Genomic DNA, 16,472 nt, shown 5'->3' on the forward strand with positions numbered 1-16,472 from the left:
ACTGAAATTGAAAATGAGCCACTGGGACTCACTTCACCTGTTTTGGGAAAATTTGTTTTGTCTTGTGTTAGGAGGAGGCAAATCCAAAAGGGTAAAAGGGTAGGGGTCTATTAATCATTGGCAGTTCAAATATTCAGTGAATGATGGTACTCCTTAGGGAAATTACGCCAAGAGACAGAAAAGGACACCAGGTGCACCCAGTATGTAAGACTGTGGGGCCTCATTCAACATCTTGAAGACACTATTCCAGCAGCTATTGAGGAAACAGGGTGCAACCAACTGCAGATTGTAACGCACTTTGGAACAAATGATGCCTGTTGTCTGGGCTCCAAAGTCATTCTTGGATCATTCCAGCGACTGGCAGAGAAGGTTGAGAAGACCAGCCTTGCGCCTGGAGTTTCAATGAAGCTGGAAATTTGTGACACTGTCCCCAGAACTGACTGTGGCCCTTTGGTTCCAAGTCAAATGGAAGTATTGAACCAGAGACTTAGAATGTTCTGTGACAAGGTAGGATTGTACTTCTTGGACTTGTGCCATAGGATTGAGAACTGTAGGGACCCCCTAAATAGGTCAGGTGTGCACTACACATCAGAAGCTACTACTCAGGTTGCTGACTGTGAGTGTGGGCTGTACACAAAAGTTTTTTAAATTACATGGCTCTTCATCCAGTCCAGATAACGATGGCTGTAGGAAACCCAGAAGTATCAGTAAAAGATCAAAAGATATGCCTCCCACAGGAGAGAGTATTAAAATCCTAATGGTAAACTGCTGAAGCATTTGTAACAAAGTGCCAGAGTCAGAAGCGCCCAGGAAAAGCAGTGAAGCTCATATAATACTAGGTACAGAAAGCTGATTGAAACCTGAAATTGATAACAGTGAGATTTTGTGGAAAAATTTAAGTGTATATCAAAAGGATAGGTAAATGAGAAATGGAGGTAGTGTATTTGTTGCAGTAGGCAAAAACTCAAATCCACCAAGATAGAAATTGAAGCTGTATGTGAGATTGTTTAGGCAAGACTCAGTATCAGGGATGGGCATAAAATGATAATTGGATCCTTCTGTCGCCCACCAGACTTCTCCTGATGCAACCAAATACTTCAGAGAATACCTCAGTTCACTTGTACGTGAAATCCCCAATTGTACTGTAATTGTTGGTGGAGATTTCAATTACCCAACAATGAACTGGGAAAATTACAATTTTGTCAGTGGTGGCCATGATAAGACATCCTGTGAAACTTCACTAAATGCCTGCAAAAGATATTAAGAACACCACTCACGATGGAAATATATTCGATCTAATGGCAACAAATAGCCGTGACCTCTTTGAGGACGTCCAATCGAAACTGGTATCAGTGACCATAACACAGTTGTGGCAAAAATGATTACCAAAGTACAAAGGACAACTAAAACAAGCAGAAAGATATATATGTTCAGTAAACTAGATAAAAATTCTGTAATGTCTTATCTCAATGAAGAACTTGAAACTATCAGCACAGGTCAGGAACATGTAGAGGAACTCTGGCTCAAGTTTAAAAGAATAGTTGATCACGCCCTGGGTAGATATGTACCCGGTAGAACAGTTCATTATGGGAGGGAACCTCCATGAGGTACATCCACTGTAAAGAAATAGAGATTGTTGTGTAATAGGTGTAAAATAAAGTGTAGCACAATAGATACAGAGAAGCTGAATGAAATGCATTTGGCTGTGGAGAGAGCAGTATGTGATGCCTTCAATGTCTACCATAGCAGAATATTGTCAAATGATCTTTCACAAAATCCAAAGAAATTCTGATCATATGTAAGGGCTGTTACTGGCATCAAAGTTAGTGTCCAGTCCCTAGCGAATGGGACAGGAACTGAATTGAGGGTAGCAAAGCAAAAGCTGAAAAGCTTAACTCTATTTTCAAATGTTCATTTACAATGGAAAACCTAGAAGAAAACCTACCAATGAAAAGAGTAATGTAATAAGTATTAGTGTCAGCGGCATTGAGAAACAGCTGAAATCATTAAAATTGAACAAAGCTCCAGGGCCTGATGGAATCCCTGTGCGTGAGCTAACTCCTCTTCTCACTGTAATATATTGTTGATCCCAAGAAACTGTGCCCAGTACTTGGAAAAAGACACAGGTCAATTCTGTCTCCAAGCAGGGTAGTAGAAGTCATCCACAAAACTACCATCCAGTATCCTTGACATCGATTTGTTGTAGAATCTTAGAGCATATTCTGAGCTCAAATATAATGAGATATCTTAAACGCAATGACCTCCTCAATGCCAACCAGCATGATTTTCGAAAACATCGAGCTTGTGAAACCCAATTCGCACTTTTCTCTCATGACATACTCTCATGACAAATCTTTGGATCAAGGTAACCAGGTAGATCAGTATTTATTGATTTCTTAAAAGCATTTGACTCAGTACTGCACCTATGCTTATTGTCAAAAGTACGGTCATATGAGGTATCAAGTGAAATTTGTGACTGGATGGAGGACTGTTTGGTAGGGAGGACACAGCATGTTATCTTGACTGGAGAGCCCTTGCCAGATGTAGAAGTAACTTTGGGTGTGCCCCAGTAAAGTGTGTTGTGACCCTTGCTGTTCACGTTGTGTATTAATGACCTTGCAGACACTATTAATAGTAAAATCAGGCTTTTTGCAGATGATGCAGTTATCTATAATGAAGTACTATAAGATATCAACAGGCTGCAGAGATTGGCAACTTGCCCTAAATGTTCAGAAATGTAAAATTGTACACTTCACAAAACTAAAAAACATTGTATCCTATGACTATAATATCAGTGAGTCACTTTTGGAATTCAGCCAACTCATACAAATATCAGGATGTAACATTTTGTACAGTTAGGAAATTGAGTTATCACATAGGTTCAGTCATGGGTAAAGCAAGTGGTAGACTTTGGTTTATTGGTAGAATTCTGGGAAGTGCCATCATTCCACTAAAGAGATTGGTTACAAATCACTTGTGCGATCTATCCTAAAATATTGCTCAAGTGTGTGGGACCTGTATAAGGTAGGACTCAGAGGGGATATTGAATACATACAGAGAAAGACAGCACAAATGGCCACATGTTTGTTTAATCCAGGGGAGTGCGCCACAGAGATACTGAAGGGACTGAAATGGCCGACTCTTGAACACAGATGTAAACTATCCTGAGAAAGTCTATTAACAAAGTTTCAAGAACCAGATTTAAATGATTCCTGTAGGGATATACTACAACCAACTACATATCACTCACACAGGGATCATGAAGGTAAGATTAGAATAATTACTGCATGCACAGAGGCATTCGAACAGTCATTCTTCCTGCACTCCATATGTGAATTTAACAGGAATAAACCCTAATAATTGGTACAATGGGATGTACCCTCTGCAATGCAGCTCATGGAGGTTTGCAGAGTGTAGATGTAGATGAGAACTGGGCAATAGTGCTGAGCTGGAACTCTGCACATTCTTTAAATTCAAATTTATTTCTGTACATATCTCAATCCTGAGAAGATACAATTAATGACTAAGGTACAGGGCATTTTTGACAGTGAAATAAGGTTGTCATTATTTTGACAATCTGCCAAAGGTGGCTTGCACTGAATGCAAGACCTTTATCTCATTTACAGTGTGATTTAAATAACTCAATGCACTTTGATGAAACACAATGCTGGAAAGTATGAAGAAATTGAATAAGAACCTTGAAGTTGATTTTCTCATCCCACATGAATAAACCTCCTTTTTAAGCTACACTTTTGTTTCTAAACATTTCTTCCATAAAGTTGATTCTGTTCTAACTTTTGACATTGGTGTATTGAGGAGTGAGAACCACTGTTTATAAATATTATATTTTATGTACCCATGTGACCAAACATACTATTTCTACTGTACTTTGTGAATTATATGGTGAAAAATCAGTAATGTCCTAATAGTTTTAACTGAAAATTGCAGCCCCTTTCCCACCTATCCAAAAAAAAAAAAAAAAAAAAAAAAAAAAAAAAAAAAAAAAAAAACAACACTCCAAAGTGTTGGATATTCTCATGTTAATATAACAGTGGTTATTTCCCTCTAAAACAGTGGCTCTCAAAGCAGAGAGACCAGTGGCAATGAACCACACAATGATGGGAAAGGTTAGGCTTACAATTGGGTGCCAAAGAGACCAGAAGAAGTAAAGACTACCCATTGAAGTTGAATGTAATTGAGATGAATTGAAACTCTCATATAAGCCATAAGAAATTTTGCTAGAAGGTTGCAGAATTCTAATTTATTTAGCGACTCAAACTATTTCCCTGCAATCTTTCCAGCTTTTCTGGTCAGACCGAGCTGAACAGCAACATTTATCCCATAGAGCAATTATCATTTTAGGACAGGTTTCTTGCCTTGCAGGAAGCACCTGTAAATATACCACATAAATGGAAGTTTCAAATATGTAAAATATTGGAAAGGCAACCACTCACCTATAGTGGAATAATGCATAGAGCACAGAAACAAGTAGCAGGAAACATCATTAACCTAGCTTTGGAGTTCTCGCTCTTCTTTCTGGCAAAAGTATACACATTCACACCTACAGATTGTTGCTACTTGATTATTGAAAGCAGTTGTCTGAGCTAATCGAAGTGGGAAGGGGTAGGGAAGGATGCAAAGAGGTGGCAGCAAGAAAAATGCAGTTCTTTGGACTGATGACTCCATAGCAGAGTTGCAAGATGAAAGGAGTACAGAGGGTAAAGCAAAAAGAGAGACAGGAAGAGGGAGTCGGGGAAAGGGAAGGGAGGAAAAGGAAAGTGGTGATAGGGAGAAAGGGAGGAATGATAAGGGTGGAAAAGGAGGGTGAGCTGCGCAGGTGAAGAGAGAAGGGAGAGGGGTGGAAAAGAGGGGTGGGGGGGGAGGGGAGAGAGAGAGAGAGAGAGAGAGAAAGAGTGTGAGTGTGTGTGCGTGCGTGCCCAAAGGTGGTGGGGGGGGGGGGGGGGGGGAGGAAGAGTGGTGGCAGAAGGCAGTGCACAGTCTGGATGAGGAAGGAGTAGTGTGGGCAGAAGAGAGAAGGGAAAGGGTAAAGTAAGACAGTGGTGACAGATCAGTGCAGATTTAAGCCAGGAGTATTCCGGGTTGAGGAAGCACAGGATATACCGGAGAAAAAAATTTTGAATATAAAAGTCTTAAACAAACATATCAATATGTATCTATTTTTACTTAGCAGATCAGAAACCATTATACAAGCTGTGGAACTCATTAGTTGCATACATAGAAAAAAAGAAAGAAAGAGCCCATAACGCTATGCAGGGTCAAGTTTCATGCTGCATGTAGTCACGTCTGGTATCCATAAGCTGCACTGCACCACTGTGGGCAACTATCATCATAGCCTAATATGTTATGTAATGAAACCTATCATTTTACCTATATGTAAGAACACAGATTTATATTATGACTCAGAAGGGGTACAGGATCTTGGTGTTCCTCAGCAAATGAATCAACTAGGGATCATTCATGAAAATAATAGAAAGTCTAACTTAGAATGCTGTTGTTGGTGTGTGAATTACCATATTTTTTAACAAAATTCCATTTCTTTTGATACATGAATTATGAAAGCATTGATGTGATTGACACTACTCTGTTTTTAGATAAAGCATGAGGCGAGGGGTGTTTGTGTTTGTTGTCGTAGAAATTCAGAGACACACTGATAGGATTGTAACAGATTGATGTAGCCCATATGAAAGTGTAATAGAAATGATGACTAACTGACAACCTTAGCTGCCGACAGGTGTTGATGATATACCTCGATGTGGACAGCTGAAAATGTGTGCCCCGACTGGGACTCGAACCCGGGATCTCCTGCTTACATGGCAGGCGCTCTATCCATCTGAGCCACCGAGGACACAGATGAATAGCGCGACTGCAGGGATTAATCCCTTGCACGCTTCCCGTGAGACTCACATTCCCAACTGTCCACAATTTTACATATGTATTGTACCTTATAGACATTTGCCCACCCACTCATTACTCGCGCACGCTTTTGGCGATTCCCGTAAGAGTTTGGGCAACCTGTGCGCATTCGCACAGACGAAGGTCAATGGCTGGGTAGCCTTTAACTATATAAGCAGGAGATCCCGGTTTCGAGTCCCGATCGGGGCACACATTTTCAGCTGTCCACATCGAGGTATATCATCAACACCTGTCGGCAGCTGAGGTTGTCAGTTAGTCATCATTTATTCCAGGGAAAAGCTGCACGGTCATCAACAGTAACTGTTCTTTCGAGAACAAGTTACTGTCATCATATATATATGTAATAGAAATGTTCAAGATACTGCTGGGACATCAGAGAACATACAGGCAAAATGAAACGAAGTGTACTACAGTCTTCAACATTTCTACCAATAAGGAAAATTTTACATCGGGAATTTAAATTTTCATGTCTAATAAAATAGACATAAAAGTGATGAAGTAAACCAAGGGCTTTCTGAGAAGCTAAGCTTCCATTGAAGATGTCAGCAGTCTGATGCTGAATATAAAAACTAAAACACACCCATACCATTTGGGTGTTTATACAGAGATCAGAGAGAGATACAGTTATCTACAAGTCTGATGAGCTTCTACTTCAAAAAGAATAACATTGTGGAGATGTCAGCAAGTGTGCAGTATTTCTTTGAAGAAGGAAGTTTTGGAATTTCCATGAATATAAATCACTAGCTCTACGTCTTCATATTTTTGCTGTAAATATATGGTTTCTTATTAACATTGATTGCAAGAAGACAAAACTACTGCAGCTACCTCTATAAACTCAATGATATTTGTGAGTAAAATGTTTCTTGAGCATTATGTGCCAATGCACTCACATGATACAGCCCCATGATGACTGTTCTTTTCAAGCTACCCAAAGGGAAAAGTCGTCGGGTAAAAAGTCAGTTGCCAGTTCCTTGATCTAAAGCTACCACAAAGAGTACAAGCAGTTGGTGTCAAAATATGGAACAGAAAATTATAAGGAGAAAAAGAATCAAAGGTAGCGCAAAAATCACTACAGACTTAACAAAACAGAAAATACACTCTCTGACATTTTAGGAAAACATTTTATTTTCTTACACAATATAACATTTTTTTTCTCATGTTTATAATATGTTCTTCTTCATTAATACATCTGTTTAGTCTGTTAGAAACCGTTACACATACACAGACAAAGAATATTATTCAAGTCAGTAGAGGTCTTCTCAATGCCTGCTTTCAGTTGTTCAACCTGTTTTGGTTTTGTGCTCCACACCTTTTATCTCTTAATTATACTGCGAAGAATGAAATCCTTTGGTGTCAGATCAGGTGAATATGACAGCACTGCAGTAATGGTACATCATCCCACCACATTTTTGTTGACATTATCGTCAAAGTACACTAAGACATCTGTATAACGTAAAACTGTCTAAACTCTACTGGTATTTTTATAATGCATGGCAGTAAAACATCCAAATTAATAATACAAATCATATAAAATTGGCTTTGTGTTTATAGGATATGAGTGATTTTGTTTTTTAAGAGCATGAAACTACTAGGATGTAGAATGGTTTGAAAATTGTGACTGCATTTAAAGTGATGAAGGGTTGTTAATTTTGACATAAAAAGCAGTAAAAATAAATGAACTATAAAATAATTACATGTTTTTTCTATATGGTAAGGTAAAATTACTGGCCGTGGACAATTATACTAAATGAAAACATTTTACTGACATTAAGCATGCAGTTTGCATAGAGTAAAAATTAAGATAATTTAACAGATACTTCCTTTTTAAGGCTTCTGTATGTCCACCATCCATCACGTCATCCAGTATCTGAAATTTCTTCCTTCCTCGCTTCCTTTTCCCTTCTACACAACCTTCTAAAACTGTTTTTACCAGTCCGTCATTCTTTCTTAATATATGCCCAATCCAATTTATTTTTCTTCTTTTTATTACATCTAATGTTCTGATGAAATAAGCTAACCTTACTTTTCTGTGCATTATGAAGCATGGGGCTCTACTGTTGTTTTTCACTTCTTTCACAACAGGGTGCCAAATCTTGATTGTAACCTAAGAGTGTGTAAAGTGTGTTAATTGCTTTAATTCTATTTTTAACTGTGTAGTCTAAGTGCGGATGTTGCCATAGGGTAGCAAGGAGGAGTGGTATGTGTAGATTGTGCACTGGAAATTCACTGGGCCTTTGGGTGACTGTAGTGGAGAACTGGATGGGGAACTCAACGAGGCTCTTGCATGGAGTTGGGTTTGCGAAAAAGACAACAGAATCGCTGAGCAGTGGGCAAAGATTTGTGCCCTTCAGGCTGAATCAGAGCATGCAAAATTTGAACTTGATAGGTTGAAGGGGGAAAATATCTTGGGAACTGGTTAAAGGTAACAAGTAATGGGGGAAAGGAGAACAGCTCTTCAACTTCATATACATCTGAGCTAATAGTATTGAATATTTTGACTTGTTACCTGAAGTAGGTGGGAAAGATCCTCGTTCTGCTGTAGGGAACAGTAAGATGCAGCAGATTTCTAGCAAAGAAACTCAATGTAGTAGGAAGAAAAGAGTCTTGCTGCTTGGTAGTAGTCATGGGAGGGGTGTAAACCAGATGGCACAGGACAGAGTAACAGGTCACAATATTGTGAAGCAAAGTGCTAGCCTTGGCTAGGTGACGGAAGACGCAGGGAATTTGTGCAAAGGTTTTGGCAACGAGGATCAGGTTATTACAACTGGGGGAGCAGCTAACAGACTGGCTAAGAACAGTAATTAAAGCATTAGGGGTGACTTGGATGAAATAGGAGTAACAACTACATACAAAAATTGAGGTTTGTGGATGTCCTGAAGCACCATGATCAGTCCTGGGTTAACACTGCTGTGAGCTCTGTGAATATTGAGTTGAACAGGCTGCTGCTGACTAGAACAAAATCTCGTATGAGTGCAATGCCAGTTGCTACCATTGGGAGAAGGGAATATACTACACAAGGCCTACACCTGAATAAGAAAGGGAAAGATAGGTCAGCTGAACTTCTTGCAGATAATATATGGCGGGCCACCATCACGCACAGAAAGATCCTTCTGGTTACTGGTGTCAGAGGGACACCATGCTTAGGTTACAATTGGGATTCGGGTACCCTGTTTTGAAAGAAGTGAAAAATAACAGTAGAGCCAGATACTTCATAATGCACAGAAAAGTAAGGTTAGCTTATTTCATCAGAATATTAGATGATTGAATAATAAGGTAGAAGAGCTTCTTGTCTGTTTGGAAAATTTAGAGAGCTCTGGAAAGATAGGCGTCTTGTACCTGTCTGAGCAGAACATAATCACAGGGTTAGATAAGTTACGTATAAAAGATAACACTATTGCACCTTACTCATGCAGAAATAACATGGAAAAGAGGGAAAAGGTATTGTTAACATTCACTATTACAGAAAACAAACTCAACAACATAGAGACAAGTTGATTTTGTAGTGATCAGCACATAGAAGTGCATGCTTGTGAATTATTGCTGAAAAATAGTTCACATTTAATTGTAACTGTATGTAGGTCCCCAATGGGAAATTTTGAACTATTTATGAGGAATATGGATCCTTTACTGTGCTATACATTAGACAGCAGCAAGCAGTTATTAAGATTCAGTGACTTACATGCAGATTTTCTAAGGGGTTCTGATAGGAAAAATGATCTTGAAAGCTTGTTTGGATGCTACAACTTGATCTCAGTAATTAACTTTCCAACATGTTTGGATAAAGACAGTAGGACCCTAATTGACAGTGATCCTTTGATGAAGCTCAAAGCAAGAAAATAACTGTTTGCGCAGTAACAAATGCTCTCTCTGATCATGACGCACAGCTTTTTAGAATAAATAACAGCACCATGTAGGGGCATAGTCCTATAAATGCGTGTGTGTGTGTGTGTGTGTGTGTGTGTGTGTGTGTGTGCGTGCGTGCGTGCGTGTGCACAGCTGAACACTTCTGCATTTCGGTGGGTGGTCTTCTTTAATCCAGAAGTATTTACAATGTTTGTACTCCAGGCTACAATGGCGGGGGAGGAAGGGATGGTAAATACCATCTCTTGTGGACGCCTATACTCCTAAATGTAGATATAATTCTTAAAAGTAGACAAAAGTATACCAAGGTTGATTGTGGATGCATGTGAAAGATATTGCTACTGAAATCTGATGATTCATTTGTAAAATGAAAACTTTGTAGTGCTATGAACAGTTGAAATTTACATCAAGTTTCTGTCTAGTGTTGTATTATTAAATGAATCTTTTTGAAACCCTTGCATCCACGGTGGTTGAGTTGCCCGAGGCTTAAAACCCTTTTTATTTCTTGAACGATTCAAAATACCGAAATGAGGTTTTGCGAAAGTTATGGGGTGTAGAGAGGCTTGTCATCTTGTTGGAAGTTTAATCGACGTGCCTCACATATCAGCCGAGATACTGGAACATGCATGATCTTTCTAGAAATAGAAAAATGCACATTTTTAACAGCATACAAGAGCCATTGTAAACATGAAATCAACACTCGTAAACGTTGGCTTTTTGCACAACTATCTGACAAATGTGCAAAAATTCCAGACAACGTGAACGGAACTGGCTATTGCTGTGTAAACACCGCCAAGCGGGCCTCCCATGCCAGGTTCTGGCACTAAATGTGACAAAAAGACAGGCCTAAACTGCTGAAATAAAATGTATGCCCTCTGGGACTTAAAATGTATGCCCTCTGGGACTATTTTTTATGACACAGATGCAGATTCAGCTATGGGTTTTGTAGCTGGAAATATAATTTCTAACATAAGAGAATGGGCTTATGGAGACTATCTGAGATATATGTATGAGCTCGTGTTTCAGCGAACAGTGTTTGGTGAAATGAAGTAAATATTTGAAAGGATTGCTACAATGGTGGAGCGTGATATGAGTGTCCCATTTGACAGTGTTCACACTGCGATAGTCATTTTCAGCCACTTAGTTGTTCAATGTTAGTACATGTCTCGGATGTTGTTACGAAAATTTTCAGTACCAACAGTAACAAACTTTACACTGTACTTTCTAATGCAGTTAAAAATGTTCACTGTTCAGTCACATTAATGTGACCACTGCGAGACGTTCAGGAAGAGTGTCAATGAGATGGTGGAAGGTATTGCTAGGAATGACTCCAGTGCCATGTCTAGCTGCACTTGGTTTCCTGGTTGAGGATCAATGGCGCCTACAACCTGATCGAGGTGGTCCAAGAGATTCTTAGCTGGGTTTAAATACGGGAAGTTTGGTGGCAAGGGGAATATGGGAATCTCATCCTGGACTCTTTAAACAACGGACATACACTGCGAGCTGTATGACACATTGCATTGTCCTACTGGTACATGTCATTGTGCAGAGGAAAAACAAACTGCATTCTGACGTGTACATCGTATGCAAGGATAGATGCGTAATTGGGTTGATCCATAGTGTCTTTCAGAATTACGAGATCACATAAACACTCCCCAGACCATAACTCTCCCTCCTGTGGCCTAGACCCTTCCGACGATTGTTGCACGGTGTTTGCTTTCAGATGTTTCACTCCGCACATGCCAACGGCCATTTGTCTGATGGAGCATAAAACATGATTCATCTGAAAAAGATACGTGTTGCCACTCAGTGGACGTGCAGTTATGCTATTGGCGAGCAAATTCCTGCCTTTGATGCAGCAGTCAGCATGGATGCATCAACCAGACGCCTGCTGCAGAGGCCCATATGCAGAAACGTTCGCCGAATGGTTGTTGAGGAGACGCTGTTGGTAGCACCTTGTTTCATCTGGACAGACAGTTGCAAGCCTATTCGCCCGTACATATCTGTGCAGTCAACGTTTACACCTATCGTTTACGGCCCGTGGTGCGCCGTAGTTGCCTCGGCAACGGTTTTGGATAGTGCCATTTTGAAAGGCACAGTGGCGTACGAACGTTATACAAACCTAGCTGTTTCTACCTTTCGCCCAAGAGCCACCGAGCATGCCCTTTTCAACGTCAGATAAATCGCCCCATTTCTGCATTACGTCAAACACTGCACTGTATCCCGCGTCCCACCAAAACAATCTATGTACCGGGTGATCAAAAAGTCAGTATAAATTTGAAAACTTAGTAAACCACGGAATAATGTAGATAGTGAGGTAGGAATTGACACACATGCTTGGAATGACATGGGGTTTTATTAGAACAAAAAAAAAAAAACAGTTCACAAAATGTCCGACGGATGGCGTTGGACAGCAAAACTGCTACCGTGACGGGTTAGAGGTACGCCGATATGTTACAGAATCGCATCATCCTCAGCCTGGCTGATAAACACCTGCTGGAAGGTACGATGTTTATGCAGGATGGCGCTCCACCCCATATTGCTAGACGCGTGAAAGATCTCTTGCGTGCGTCGTTTGGTGATGATCGTGTGCTCAGCCGCCACTTTCGTCACGCTTGGCCTCCTAGGTCCCCAGACCTCAGTCCGTGCGATTATTGGCTTTGGGGTTACCTGAAGTCGCAAGTGTCTCGTGATCGACCGACATCTCTAGGGATGCTGAAAGACAACATCCGACGCCAGTGCCTCACCATAACTCCGGACATGCCTTACAGTGCTCTTCACAACATTATTCCTCGATTACAGCTATTGTTGAGGAATGGTGGTGGACATATTGAGCATTTCCTACAAAGAACATAATCTTTGCTTTGTTGTGCTAATTATTGCTATTCTGATCAGATGAAGCGCCATCTGTCGGACATTTTTTGAACTTTTGTATTTTTTTGGTTCTAATAAAACCCCATGTCATTCCAAGCATATGTGTCAAGTGTACCTGTCTATCTACATTATTCCGTGATTTATTCAGTTTTCAAATTTCTACTGACTTTTTGATCACCTGGTACCTTCCACTGCCAGTGCTGCCACCTGTGAGCACGGTAATTGCAGTTGACGGCGAACATAGGCGGTGGTCATATTAATGTGTTTGGACTGTATATATCCATCCATATTTTTTAAGAAAAAAAAGCCCGTATTTGCTTCAGTATCTCGGTTGATACAGGAGTCATGAGTATTAACCACGCAACAGAATTTCGTGCCCTTCTGTGTACTATAATTTGCCAAACAACTCGTTTGGATATCCTAACTGTTCACACAATAAAAAGGGTGTTACAGCTTACTCAACACTCCCTGTATTTAGAATATGAGGTAGTAAATTCAGTGCATGGTGAGTATATCAAAAGATGTGCTGGCCGTATGACTGAGCAGCGACGTCGCAGTGAACACCAGAGAAACCAGCACGATGAAAGGAAACAAAACAAAACGCTACGTTGAGTATTGGCTGCTGCATATGGAGAGATAGCGAAGGGCACTACTGAGAGCCCGCTGCCCGCCTCCAGTGGCCGGCCTCGCCGAGCGGATCCGCCGGCCGGCTGGCCCCCTACTGGCCCGCGCCGTGTCCTCCTGGCTGGAGTGGGGTCACTTCCCGGCTGGTCGCCGCGTCCGCTGGTGGCGCGGGCGGCTGGTCCCACGGCTGGCGCACCGCGTCCCCCAGCAGCGCGTACACAGCTCCCGGCACGGCCGCCATCGCCGCCGAGATGAGGAACACCGCTCGCCACTGGGCCGGCGTCTGCTGTAAGGGCAGTCACCTCTCACCACCTCTGACAGTCACTTCTCACAGCAGTACAAAGGGTACTAGGAAAGTTTTGCAGTACAGCTTTATTTATTTAATTTTTTGGAAGTAACTTCCGCCACACTGAATATACCTCTCAATCTCCGAAACCAGTCCCTACACCAATTCTTCAGGAAACGAAATTGCGCCCTCAAGACCGTTTTGAGCTTCCAAATTTCTTATCGATTCGTTTTGACCTTCCCCCTGAGGTCGGTGTAGTAACCACAACCAACAGCGGGAACGCCTTGGGCTGCGGATCGGAGCCGCCAGGCGGGGAAGCCGCTGGCGGTGGAGCACGCACCACCGGGTAAACACTGGACGAGTCGGACGACAGACCAACGATAATTGACAACAACCGACCACGACCGACTATGAGCGACACAACAAGGAAGAGATAAACAACGGAGGCTTGTGGAAACCACAACACCAAACGTAAATCCACTCGGAACCAGAGCCAGGCAAATGCCAACAACGAGCAACGATCAGAACGCAGTACCGCCGAGATAGAAACGAAATCCAGAGCGAGTACCAGACTGGCTGGACTAGGGCAGAGCGGGTCCCTATATACGAAACCAGAGGGAGCGGCTATTGGCCGCTGTCTGCACAAGGCTTAGCGTTGGCGCCCTCGCTGCGCGAGAACCGCTGCGCGGAATAGGCGCCGCGGAGGCGGAGCCCTCTATGGGCTGTCCACGTCCATTTGTTCTGCCGCGTGTTCGACTTCCGCGGCGGAAGGTACTAGAGTCGGCATCCCATCTTATGGGGGCAGCATGCTGCTTATAGGGGATGACCTTCATAGTCAACCCATCTCCCTGATTACCGTCTTCAAGCTATTGCCGTTCGCCTCTTCCTTCCCCACCTGACTCTCTCCCTCTATACCATTTATGTACCTCTGTCCTTCGATGTCACCAGGGCTGACTTCTTTCAGCTTATTGGGCAGCTACCTCCACCGTTTTGCTACTCGGTGACTTAAATGCGCATCATCCCCTTTGGGGTTCTCCCAGGGCCTGCCAAAGAGGTGCCCTCTTGGCCGACATTCTTAACCAACTCGACCTCTTCTGCCTTAACACTGGTGCACCCACTTTCTTTTCTGACTCCCCGCACACCTATTCCCATTTGGAACTATCCTTGTGCACTGCCTAGCTTGCCCATCGTCTTGAGTGGTCTGTTCTTTCTGACGCCTACTCTGTAGGGAGTAAGGCACACTTGTTGTCCTGAGCCCTCAGGAGATCCTCATCACTTGAAAATCGCACTCCTTTCAGCTCCATTTTCACATGCAGGAACGGTGCAAAGTCACAAGTAGAAAGATGTAGACTGTAAGGAGGGTGCTCAAGTAGTTTCAATCCTGTACCCTGCAAACATCCGGTGCACGCCGCTGTGGTGCGCTGAGTTGGAGCGTTGTCGTGATGGAGGAACCAAGTGTCCATTCTTGACTTCGGCCGCAGGTTCTTGAAAGACTGGCACTGCTCAGCGTATCACTAAGCTGTGACTGTCTATTGTGTGTCCAAAACAACACGCTCCACAATTCCACTCGATTTGAAAGAAATAGCTATCAATTTCTTTTTTTCTGATCGGGATTTTCTGACAGCTGCGAGTGTGTTGTCATCTTCAAAGATCCAAACTTTGTTTTGAGTCTTAGTGGGCACGTCATAATAGCACAGCCAAGTACCGTCATCCGTCAGTCACATACTGAGATAGTTCCTTAGGAAACTTCTTTAACATCTCCCAGCAGCAAGTCACATGTCGTGTCATCTACTCTTCCGCCTGTCTAACCGAGCGAGGTGGCGTAGTGGTTAGCACACTGGACTCGCATTTGGGAGGACGACGGTTCAATCCCGCGTCCGGCCATCCTGATTTAGGTTTTCCGTGATTTCCCTAAATCGCTCCAGGCAAATTCCGGGATGGTTCGTTTGAAAGGGCACGGCCGACTTCCTTCCCCGTCCTTCCCTAATCCGCTGTGACCGATGACCACACTGTTTGGTCTCTTCCCCCAAACAACCCAACCCAACCCCGCCTGTCTATAACCGAATGCGAGAGTAGTTTTTTTTCCCCAAAGCAGTGGTCTATGTCTAAACCACGCGCGAAGTCCTATCTCAAAACTGTCTGAATCTCACTTCGTGGCCACGATGCCATAGTAAGCACTTCAAACTAAACCTGCCAGTGAGCTCCTGCGCCCACAGACTTGACACAGCGGCTACAATGCAAGTATGAAGTAATCTCAGAACACAGCAACAATCAGCCTCTTGCAACTTATTGTTCCGTCGTATTGCAAAACTTTCCTAGTACCCTTTGTACATGTACATCCGGTTGTATTACAGCAAGTTCTGTTACGAGCGGTAGATGGAAACTTTTAACTGTTACCATCAAAAAATTAACTTACGTTATTAACTTTTCGTTTGTTTCTTTATTTATTTGTTTTTATTTTTATTTGTTATACGTCTAGTTCCATAGGACCAAATTGAGGAGCAAATCTCCATGGCCATAGAATTAGTCAACGCGTGAAATTAACATCGATAAAATAAAATGTAGATGAATCCTATGCAGATGAAAAGCTGTGACTATCTGTTACCATACTCAACAACTAACCGTTTCTGGGAAGGAACACTTCAATTCCAGTTACATGTTTTCAGTGTGAAGGAATATGAATATAACATAGGAGAAGACATCGTAACTCAATGAATTCATTGTCATTCGACATCCATATGCAAGCATAGTTGCAACCTCTCCTCAGTACACCTGAACATACGCTGCAACATTGTTGGGGTAATTGTACGCACCGCTGCTGAAATGCGTTGCCGCTCGTGCTGCAAATATTCACCTTTAAAATCTTGAACGTGGCAGCGGTCAGCAGCTGTAC

Source organism: Schistocerca nitens, chromosome 2 (assembly GCF_023898315.1).
Source record: "Schistocerca nitens isolate TAMUIC-IGC-003100 chromosome 2, iqSchNite1.1, whole genome shotgun sequence".
NCBI lineage: Eukaryota > Metazoa > Arthropoda > Insecta > Orthoptera > Acrididae > Schistocerca > Schistocerca nitens.